This window comes from Anthonomus grandis, chromosome 3 (genome assembly GCF_022605725.1).
Source record: "Anthonomus grandis grandis chromosome 3, icAntGran1.3, whole genome shotgun sequence".
NCBI lineage: Eukaryota > Metazoa > Arthropoda > Insecta > Coleoptera > Curculionidae > Anthonomus > Anthonomus grandis.
Genome location: NC_065548.1, coordinates 23,152,943 through 23,162,107, shown reverse-complemented (window position 1 = coordinate 23,162,107; position 9,165 = coordinate 23,152,943).

The window sequence follows — 9,165 nt, the reverse complement described above, 5'->3', positions numbered from 1 at the left end:
ATGTTATTATATTATAATAGACGGCATATTTGTGAAGTATCTATTAAGTATTGGAAGCCAACATATTAATAAAAATGTGTTGTAAAATATATTATTATAATCTAGCAAATTTATTGCTTATTCGAACTCGAAATTCTGCAAAATTAATGTGTGCAAAACTGTATGTTTGGTGGATATCAAGTAACCAAAGTCGAGAACGCAGCATATGTCATTTGCCAGCATTATATTTATAGTCGACGCGCATTATTATTTATTCAATAGAATGCCCGTATCTCCTGGAGTTCCAATGGTGTTTTAATGATTATTATCTAGATATTAAGAATGGATAAATAAATCGGTTTAAAGTGGGTAAAAACCGCGACAAACTAAGGTTTTTTCGTAAAAATTTATTAAAAGGTTAACTTTCAAAGGATTTGAATTAATTTTTTCTATAATATATAATAAATATCTAAACGGATTTGAGATGGTACAAACGAAAGTTTCTGCCAAAGGATATGGATAAAACCTTTTTCTTATAGCCGTTAGGAGTTACATATCCCTTTATATTTTTTAACATCTAACAATGAAATAATTTTTTACCAAAAAACTTTTGTTTGCAGAGGTTTGCAACCATCTCAAATGCATTTGGATATTTATTATAGAAAAAAGATTAGTTCAAATCCTTTGGGAGCCTTTTTCATTTCTTTAACAGACTTTTTAAATAATTTAACAAAAACGCTTTAGTTTGTAGAGATTTATAACTACTATAAATCGATTTAGTTATTGATTGTTAATATTTGGACAAAAAAAAAATGAAAATTCCTTGGGAATTTCAGAACATACGGGCATAAGTTAATTAAATAACTTCGGGCGCGGACTATAAATAGGTTCCTGGCAAACGACATATGCTGCATTCTAGAATTTTAGTTGCTGGATATCGATCGGGTGCTAGATTCACATATTGAAAAAATATCTAGGAAAACAACACAAAGTGGTAACTTCGGATACGTGCATTGTAAACATAGAGATATTCTACGTTGCCAAGTTGCTTTTTTTTCATTAACTTTTTTGTCAGAAATCTTTTTTCTTTATTCTGAAAAATTTGTTGATTACTCTCAAAGTATACAGGTCGAGTTTTCGTTCGTTACTTATAGGAAACCGCCTAGAGGCGAAATTTTGCAACGTCGCGCGTGTACGAGTGCCTGCGACAGAGCACCACCCCGGCCGGCCCGAGGACGGGATTAGTAAACATCTGACTTTCGTGGGAGATGCGTCGTTTGGCGACAAAATGTCCCAAAATATTACGCGAAAATCCAGGCATTTTTAAAATATTTATTCTAATGCGGGTTTTACAGACATGACAATGTGTAAAACCTGCATAGAATTGTAATCTTAAAATGTTTAACATACTGTGTTTTGCATAATGAAAATTAAAGCGTTATTCTAATAAAAAATAAAATATCAACTCTGATAAAAATATAATAAAAAATCAGAAATAAAACTCTAATAAACAAACTTAACATATCATTTTTTAAATAAAAGGCTCAAATAAACCGCCTTCTTTCGCTAAACAAAAACTTAACCTATCGTAAAAGCTATTTCGCACCTCCAAAAGAGTTTAAGCTAAAATGGAATTGGCACCTTCGACAATTTTATTTCGCAACTCCTCTAAATTTATTGTCCTACTAAATTCATGCTTGTAAATGGTCTCCTTAAGGTAACCCCACAGATAAAAGTCATTTGGAGACAAATCTGGAGATCTAGGAGGCCATTTAATATCGCCAGTCCCACTAATAAGGCGGTTAGGAAAAGTATTTGTTAAAAATTCTTTTACCCTAGCCGCGTTATGAGCAGGACAGCCATCTTGCTAAAAATAAACCGATCCCAGGTCTACATCAGGTAGGATTTAGATAGCAGGAAGAACTTATTTTTGCAGCAACTCAAGGTACCTTTGGGCGTTTAAAGTGTCATCAATAAAAAATGGCCCTATAACATTGTCGCCCAAAATACCTGCCTAAATATTCAATTTCTGAGGATACTGGGTACGAAACTGAAAACTTCTGTGCTCGTTTTCCTGAGACCAATAACGAACAATGGAAGGATTGTGTTTGCCATGTAATGGAAAGGAAGATTCATCAGAAAACTAAATATTTTTAAAAAAATATTCGTTTTCATTTGCCTTTTCCATCATGGTTTCACAAAATTCCATTCTTCGCCACTGGTCTTCAGGAAGTATTTCCTGAGTTTTTGAATACTTGAAACATTTGTACCCATATTTTTTCCAGATACGAGCAACAGTTTTATTGCTTATTCCCAGTTCCTCTCCAACACTTCTAGTAGACCGTGTCGAATCAAGTTCTAAGGTACTGCAAACCATTTCTTCCGCCGTTCTAATATATCCTAGACCACTTCAACAGGTGGTTCTTGACATTTTGGCATTTTTTACAATCTTGAAGACAAAAAGATATCTCAAAATTTGTAACCACATTTAAATCCGTTTCTGCACAAGGAATCGGTCTATTCTCAAATGTCACTGAAAACAAATCTTTGCATTGTACTCCCGAATTGCCTCCATAAAACCATTTAATTAGTTGAACTCTTTCGGAAGGGGTTCAAACAGCCATAGTGAAAAAAAACACGAAAATAACGCTGAAAAATTATTAATGCAACGTGCAGTAACACAGCAAAGTGAGGTCTGCTGACTCCCGGTTCAAAAAATAAAAATGAAAAATTCCGCCACCTGCAAGCCGCAACCAAGCGGTGTTGCCATTATTTTGGGTAATACGTAGCTCACGATAACACGATCTGTATATTATTAGTCAGCAAATATACGAAACTTTTAAAAAGTGCACTTTTTACCTGTTACAAAATACAACACTTTAAAAAAATATGTAGTGGATTAAGAAAATTATATATTAAATGAAAAATTGGAAAGTTGATTTGACATCATTGTCTGAGAGATGGTATACTTAAACAACCTTGCCTATGATTTGCAGCTAGGCTTATTCTAGGCATTCAATGTTCTAAGAGTCTTACCATAGTATATAGCTATCAAACTTTAGAGTTAATGAATTGTGAACTTTTATAACTAATTTTAAAGATAACTGCACACAGTTCTTATCTTGGAATAGAATTCTTTTTAAAGATCTGACTCGACTTTTGGAATTTACTAATCCATATTGCTTTCCATTGTTGTCATAATGTATATGGCAACAATGGAAAGTAAATGGACTAATGTAAATAAGTGGCAAGAAGAATCTGACCAGTGATGATGGCTACAACAGTTAGCGACCATCTTGGTCTCAAGTTGCTAATCCTCTGGCTGTGAGAATTTCTTAACCAAAACCGTATTAAACTAATGATAGAATGGATGAATCTGGGAATGATGCTTTTCGAATCAGCTTTTACAGCCTCGAAACCTACAACTATTAGGTAGCATTTCCTTGCATACGATTTAAAAATACTTTAAGGTCTTAACTTTTTTTATGTCTTGGAACACATGGTAGCTGAGTAAAAAAGTAAAAACAATATATCTATAAATAGGATGGAGTTTTTGACAATAATATAAAAACACCTTGAACTTTGCTTTTGAACTATCTACCAATTCTTTGTTAACCTCAACAAATGATTTGACCTTTTCCTTATGCGAATGAAATTGAGGATCTTTAGATTTTGACTTACGATGCATATTACCTTTTACCAAAATATTAGCATGGTACGACAGAAATTTAACAAATTCTTGAAAACTTGATAATTCTTGTTTTTTTCGACTGTTAAAAAATACCTAAATCTATCTTTCTGGTGACTTAATAAATTATAAATGGATTCCAAGTCTTGGTATTAATACTTAAACTCTTCAAACGTTTCATTTTTTGTTAAACAATTAACCATATTTCGATAAGGCATAGGTTAATAAGAATAGTTTTAGAAGAATTTTATTCATTAATAAAGATTTCATATAGTTATACATCTTAAGCCTTTTGCTACCAAACCTTAAACAAAGAATATTACATTTTGTTATATAACTTCAACACAAAATTCAAGAGTCAATATAACTATCTAGCGGCTGATCCTCTTAAGAAGATTTTAGATAATGAAATTTATTAACAGTGTAAATATAATCACAATTGTAAACTAATAGTCTCGAAACTCAAGCCACTATTCATAGGCACCCGAAATTTTTCTCAACTCTATTACCGCTAGCTTTGCACTTAGTCGCCTCGCAACTAAAAGTTGGTTACAAAATCTATTTAACTGATTCATTGCAATACAAACTATTGAACATCGTATATCTTTATATAAAATTAGTTTTCAAAAGAATCCGTCTCCGAGATGTCAAATTCATCAGTTTTAGGATTTTCTAGTTCTAATTGTAAGGGCACAGGAAATAGGTTAATAAATTAATTCAAATCCTAGATTATTGCTGAAGCTTTGGTTACTCTTAAACAAATTGAACTGAATGCGAAAGTATTACAAATAAAAAATATACATTAGCTCAAGTGATGACTTCTCTTCTTATGACCAGCCCTCTCATTATTGCAACAACTGCCTGCAAACTCTGGTAAAATGCTTTTAAGAAGTCCGTATATATGGGATCAGTTAGAATACATCAATAATTGACAATTCTGCATATATGACTAATTAATACTCGAAAATTGCGCCCAAAAAGTCCCAGTAGTTAACCCAATATCAGAAATTTAACGGGAAATCTGTTAAGAAGCTAATGGGTCTCTAATAAGTAACATCTGCTGCACCTATCTTTGTTAATATTAGATATACCTTGTCCAATTTCCAATATGAAGAAAATGTGTGAATAAAACATGTTATTATCAGTTGGAGTGATTGTTTCGCAATGTCTACTGAACTTTTTTTCGTTTTTTAAAGAGATGTGCAACTTGGCAAAACCTTTCCTGTAAATTCAAAATTAAATCAATTGTAAATAGAGAAATTTAGTATTACATACCGGCATTTGTTTTCCTCCTTTGAAAGACAAACATTATTTGAAACTGGACACGTCGCACCGTTTTGCGGTCGGGCGAATTCCCCTCCTCTTCGTCCGAGACCCGTTGGACGGTCGGGAATAGCGGTCACGTGATTAATGGCGTTCTCGCTGTTCGCTTGCTTGTCACGGAATTTGAGGTTATCTATATCTAAATGCGCTTTCTTATCTCATTTGGGATGAATTGATTTTACCCTTGTTTTTTATTATAAAAATATATTGTGTGCTATAGAATTTAATAATAATAATAATCGTCTTTTATTGAAATAAAAAGAAATTGCAAACTTATATAAATAGGCGATATTTAGCTGTACTTTTACATATAACCTGCCTGCAAAGAAATCAACTTTAAGAAAAATTATAATTAAGAGAAAAAAAAACAAAGGTATGTTAGAATTTAATTCGTGCTACCTGTAAATAATAGGCCACAGTATAATGTTTTAACCTATAATATTATAGTTAGGAATATTACTTGTTTTGTATTTGCATACCAATACCGTAAGTGTTCTACAAAATCTAATGGTCAAGATAAAAAATGGCGACTAGTAGTGGATTTTAGAGTAGCCAATAAGAAAATTATTCCCGATAAATTTCCATTGCCACGAATGGACGATATTTTAGACCAACTAGGCCGAGCTAAATGGTTTTCAACCTTAGAATTAAAGGCGGGTTTTCACCAAATACCTCTTGAAGAAGAGTCTAGAGACATAACAACTTTTAGTACGGGTAAAGGTAGCTATAAGTTTTCAAGGTTACCATTTGGCCTCAAAATAAGTCCAAATAGTTTTCAGAGGATGATGAATATGGCATTTGCTGGATTAACACCTGAGAACCTTTTTTTATATTATATGGATGACGTAATCGTGATTGCATTCAAAAAAATCACCATTTGCAAAATTTACGTAGTGTGTTTGAAACATGCAAGAAATACAATTTAAAATTAAACCCTGAAAAATGTAAATTTTTTTCGCAGGAAGTTACTTACCTAGGTCACCGAATTACTTGTAATGGTATTTTGCCTGACGAGTCAAAATACAATATCATTAACGAATACCCTGAACCTAAAAATACGAAGGAGGTGAAACGTTTTGTCGTATTTTGCAACTATTACCGCAGGTTTACACGCAATTTTTAAGAAATCGCGAAGCCACTAAATTCGTTAACAAGAAAAAATACTCAATTTACGTGGAATGAATCATGCAAGAAGGCATTTATTGATTTTATTGGACAAGATCTACCAATAGCCTACGCTGCAAAATCATTTACAAAAGGGGAATAAAATAAAGCCACTATAGAACAAAAATTACTAGCCATTCACTGGACTATTAATTATTTTAGGCCATATCTCTATGGGAATATATTTTTAGTAAAATCTGATCATAAACCTTTGGTGTGTTTATTTTCATTAAAAGACCCATCTTCAAAACTTACCAGAATACGATTAGATTTAGAGGAATACAATTTCGAGATTGAGTATATCAAAGGAAAGGATAATGTAGGAGCAGATGCATTGTCGAGAATTTGTATTAGCGAACTAAGCGATTTAGCAATAAATAACAAAACAGTAAACACGCTTGTAGTGACACGGGCGATGGCGAAAATAGAAACAACGTATAGTAAAAATGCGAGCCTACCACTTACTATTAAGCCAAAAGTCATTAAAATCTTAGAAAATAGTAATGTTTTAAAATTAGCTTATGTGAAATTTAAAATTCAGCATAAATATCTTTGGATTTGTATGGGTAAAAGTCAAGATTTCGGTATTAAGGATAAATTGTTAATAGGTAATGACAAAATATTCTTAGGAACAGTTTTGTCTAAGCTTGAGAAAATGGCTGCTGATTGTAACATTAAGGAAATAAAGCTCAAATTAACGGATGATCAAAATGTGCACAATAAAAGAAATAAAAAATGCTGAAAATAAATTAAAAAATCTTACTATTTTTCTTTATGAAGAGCCCAAAATTATTTAAAAAAATCATGAAAATCTAAAATTGATACAACAATACCACGATAATCCACTTACCGGAGGTCACTGTGGACAGAAAAAATTGCTTAAAAAACTTAGAGGTAACTACCGATGGAAAGGAATGTCTCGAGATGTGAACAAATACGTCAAAACATGTGAAGAGTGTCAACTTAATAAGCGAAAAATAACACACTCAGAACCAATGGTACTAACACCTACACCACAAAGAGCATTTGATATCACATGTATCGATACTATTGGTCATTCAGAAAAACCCCCAATAATAATCTCTATGCAATAACAATTTAGTGCGAGCTGACTAAATTTGTCAAAATTATTCCCATTCCCAATAAGGAAGCCAAAACAGTAGCTAAAGCTAGACAGCTGTCTTTAATGAATTTATTCTTAATTTTGGTCCTATGAAGGAAATCAGATCAAAAAATCAGGAAATCATCACTTTCAGAACTTTTAAAAATTAAGCGTTCTATTTCGACTGCTTACCATAGCCAAACTATAGGTGGGTGCGAAAGAAACCATAGAATCTTAAACGAATTTGTTAGAATGTATATAAATGGATGTGTATGTATATATTTGTTAGTATGTATATGATGGGATCAATGGACGCAATATTTTAGTTTTTGTTATAACACTACTCCTAGTGTATATACACCTTTTGAGATAGTTTTTGCACGAAAAGTTAATTTTTCACATATTTTAAATGGTACTTTGATAGACCCTGTATATAATATCAATGCATATTATCAAGATGTTAGATATTGCTTACAAATTGCAAATAAGCGAGCAAATGACTTTATCCAAAAAGCAAAAGCTCAGCGTAAATTAGAATACGACAAACGGTCTAAGGAAATAACTTTAAAACCAGGTGACACAGTTATTTTAAATAATGAAAACAGAAATAAATTTGATTCTTGGTATAAAGGCCCTTTCAATATAGAAAAAATTGAAGGTGTTAATTGTATTCTTAGTAATAATAAAAGTGACACTAAAGTGAAAGTGCATAAAAATAGGGTGCAACATTCAGTGACAAAATCAGATTGTAGTTTTAAAGAATAAAATATATTGTAAACAATAAACTATATTGTCTAGTATATAAATAAACTTGTAATATTATAAGCGTTCGAAAACCCATTGAGTTTACTAACCGTAATCAATGGCATATTAAATTAATGTAAAAAAAAGTATCATATTTTTATTTATCTAATTATAATAATACTACTGTTTTATTTATTCATGAAATTTTAAATTGTATGAATACTATTTAAAAAAAAAGTACATCATTTAAGTATCTATTTTCTATTTCTTTAATTTTGTGTTATTATAGAATGTAATCCATTTTCCCCAAAATGTATTTCATTCTTTCAAAAGGAGGAGATGTAGTACCTGTAAATAGTAGGACACAGTATAATGTTTTAACCTAGTTAGGAATATTACTTGTTTTATATTTGCGTACCAATACCGCACGTGTTCTACTTTATATCGAGACTATCACCTACTAAAACGTTTATTGGTACCACGCTTTGTCAGCACAATATGATATTGGAGAATTTGTTTAATTTGTTAGAGTATTAATTATACCGAAGATAAAAACCAGTCTTAATAAAGCAGTGATGTAGAACATTCTGGCAATTTTATTGAATTGGATTAATATGTAAAACGAACCTTTCACAAATTTAAATTAAAGATCAATTTTAAAACAGTTATAAAATCTGCATTTTCACCGAATCTATGCTCTATCGCTTATGTGACTTCTCCGTCCTAACAGGTCCATCAACCGTGTATATCAATAATTATACTCATAATATTATAAGCTCAGCTAAGCAGTAAGGAATTTTAATTACTTACTGCCAGAAAAAGAGAAAAAAAAGAATAAAAATTCATATATGTATATTATGAGAAAACATAATGCTTCAGATTACACAGGTCCAGACATTAAATTTTTATCACATTTATAATTAGGTAGAATAAGGAGATAAAGGCCATTATTTTATTTCTATTCTTTCTTCAGTAAGTCAGGTATTCAGCTATTTTTAAAGAGTATAAAACAGGTAATTATAAAATACGAAAAACAATAAGATACTAAGAGAATAAGAAATCTTTCAAATATTGCTGTTTAAATTTCCTCTTGAAAATTCTAACTAAACGCATGTTTAATTAGTCATGAATATCATTATATTATTTCACCCTAATGTATGAAAAA